Raw genomic sequence first — 3306 nt, forward strand, 5'->3', positions numbered from 1 at the left:
AAGCTCAGAGCTGTGGGTCGCCAGCAGGTCCCTGAATCGCTCAGTACTGATGAAGCCTGAATTCTCTGGGTCATACTGCAGTTGAACACATACATAAACAGATCATGCAAAATGATTAAGACTTTATTTAATGTGTTTTACTGGATGTTTTAAATAGAATAGACAGGAACACATCACCACGTCAAGCACACTAAACTACATGGTGCACAGTATCTTACAAACACAACACACATGCAGGATAGCAGAAGCACAAGATCTAAAAAATACACAAGAAGTTCATGAGCTGTCAATATACCTCATTACATAATTTTCTGTGCAGCCAAACATCAAAAGCCAAAAAACCATTAGCAGCGGTTTAGTCATAGTCTGAGCATTTTATGCAAGAACCCTAATTGGTCGAAAATGGCCTAAGAGGCAACATAAACCAAAACTTTTAACCGCTTTAGATTTCACTTTGAAACGACACTGAGTGCCACATTTAACCACAGGCTGTTTTTTAAGCATGTTCACAGCCAGAATAGAAAAGGGATTCAAATTTGCCAAAAAAACACCAGAGATATTCTAATAAAACCGAAGCATAAATTCAAAAGACCTTCAGAGCAGTGATTACTTAAGCACTGAATGTGAAAAGGACTCTTCAGTTTTCTAAAGCTTTCTTACCATTGTAATCATGGTGCAACACACTATTCTCTTTTCTTTGCACTTAATAGCTGAAGACTTCAAAACTGAAGCAGCAATTTATAATTAAACTGCCACTTAAACATATGAAAAACTATGAATTTTGCTTTTGTTTGATGTTGTTAACAACTTCCAAGAGAGCTATAAAAGAGGTTTGTAGGGAGACTGCCAGGGAATAATTCTGCCTTGATTGATACAAATTAAGTTGCTTTTGATCTCCCTAATAACAGGTTACAGCCGTGTATCAGTATTTGTCTGTTCAAATGAGGACAAACTGGGCTAGAATATATGTCAATATATGGCTTAAATCTCTGATGACAGGTTGTTTGTGAGTGGTGGGCAGCAGACTGCTGCTACGTCTGTGTCTCTATGCACCTTTGTGTGTGAATGTACTGTATAGGTAACTGTGTGTGAGTGATTTTGTATCTTTATATTTGCTAGTGTATGTGTGTGAGAGTAACCATGTCCTTCTGTGTAAATACAGTGAATCCATGCATAAAGATGTGACATTCAGACAAAATGAGCAGCTGCCAGGTTCCAACACCTCTGAACCAGAAATAGAATAGTACCCATGTACACGCATGCATGAGTGTATGTGTGTGTGTGTGTGTGTGTGTGTGTTTGTGTGTGTGTGTGTGTGTCTGTGTGTTTGCCATATGCCGGTGTTGGCAGACGCTGAGTAAAGCCAGGCTGGCAGCAGGTGCTCTGTGCTCTAGCAAATGACAACAGGGAGACAAGGTTTTGGCTCTTCCTAGTGTTGTTTTTCACAAGATTACCTAACAGTGATAAGGCAGTTTTTCTCCCGTTAAGGCGATAGTTGTCAGTATACTTTCCCTTCAATGTCATCTTTGAGATCATAATGTAGTAATCAAGTGTAGCCTATATTCACACTTGGATGAAAATTGATTTCATGCACCTTCTGTGGACAGAGTTAATTAAATTTATGTGCTGTGTTCTGGCAGGTTCAGCTTCCTTAATAAGTGATATGTGAGAGGATTATCTCCATAATCATTTGTGCCTTTGGTAGATAACACTGTCTGGCAAGAATGCTAATGCAGTATTAGGTACTGTATATTAAGATATGACATGGAAAGACTCTCCACGAGTGTGCAGATTGCTCTATTATATAAATGCTGAGTCTCTCAGGCCCCGTTCACACCTGTAATTAAAATGCGTGTTGGGTGATCCGATCATAAGTGGAGTACAGACAATATTCAGATATGGTCTAGGCTGCATATGGCCAAATTCTTTTAGCAGTGTGTAGCAATGTGTCCTGTACACCCCTCCTCAAGCCCTTCCACGAACCTTTGCATAGATTAGATTAATAAATAACTATTATTGACTTTTTACCCTCAAAGCTTTTATTGCACTTATAGTAACGTCATGAGTGTAGTTGTCGCTGTTTATCTGTGTGTGTGTGTATGTGTGTGCGTGTGTTTGTGTGTTTGTGTGTGTGTGTGTGTGTGTGTGTGTGTGTGTGTGTGTGTGTGTGTGTGTGTGTGTGTGTAGGGGTTAAGCCCCACCCTCGGGAAAACAGAGAGCAGAGGAGAGGAAAGAAGCCTAGCATGACCATGACAGCAAAACGTAGTAGAGACTATGTTTATTTATGTTATTTACCTAATTTATGTGCACACATTTTATTTCAGCTCAATGTGAGAGTCTCTACTGCATTGCAAATGGAAATGATTTACGTGTTAATTTGCATATAGAACGGGTGAGATCTGATCACAAGTTGTCACTCGACACACATGTGGAGATGCATTCTAATGCCAGGTGTGAACAGAAGTACTTAGAGCTGTCCACTTGTGATCGGATCATCCAAGACGAATGTTAATACCAGGCGTGAATAGGGCCTCAGAAGAGGTGAATGTTAGTCTGCTCTGTTGCAGGGGGACACCTGCCTCCACCAACACCTTTATTTACTCGTGTTACTGGGGCAGACAGTGACTAAGGATGTAGGAGGCAGAGGAAGAAGAATCAGAGAGGGAATATTTTGGTGCAAGTACAAAGCCAAAAAGTAAAGTTGAAGGCCTAGCTGAAATTACTCACTATTTACTGCACATGTATTCCGCACTACATTTAGACTACTGTCTGACATTTTAATTAGTGCTCTCGAAAAGAGTCGATAACATGTACACTACTTTCTGCTGGCAATCCCATGATGCAATGTATTACATTTTATATATGCAAGAATTACAGATGTGCCACTCTACAGCTGTCAGTGATGATGCAAAATGATGATGACTCATGAGTGTCAAAAATCTCAATTGACTGCTCAGTACAGAGAAAAGAGAAAACACTACAGAGAAAACTACAGAGTGTCTAATACATAGGTGAAGATAGAAGTTGTTAACTTGTAATGGAATTGTTTAGAAATCTCTGATTGACATTTCGAGTTATGTCAGCACTAAAAATCCATCACACAATGACCCCAATAATAATAATTTAATAAGATTGTGATATAATTATACAGGAAATAAAATGTTCATCCATCACAAGTGTAACCTTAACAGAAATTAGCTATTCAGTTATGACAACTGGTCTAAATGTGTGCCATCTGCCACATGGCATCCAACAGAAGAAAGGAAGGAAGAGGTGAAGAAATCATTTCTACATTGCTCTTAATAA

The sequence above is a fragment of the Scomber scombrus genome, chromosome 2 (genome assembly GCF_963691925.1).
Source record: "Scomber scombrus chromosome 2, fScoSco1.1, whole genome shotgun sequence".
NCBI classification, from domain to species: Eukaryota; Metazoa; Chordata; class Actinopteri; order Scombriformes; family Scombridae; genus Scomber; species Scomber scombrus.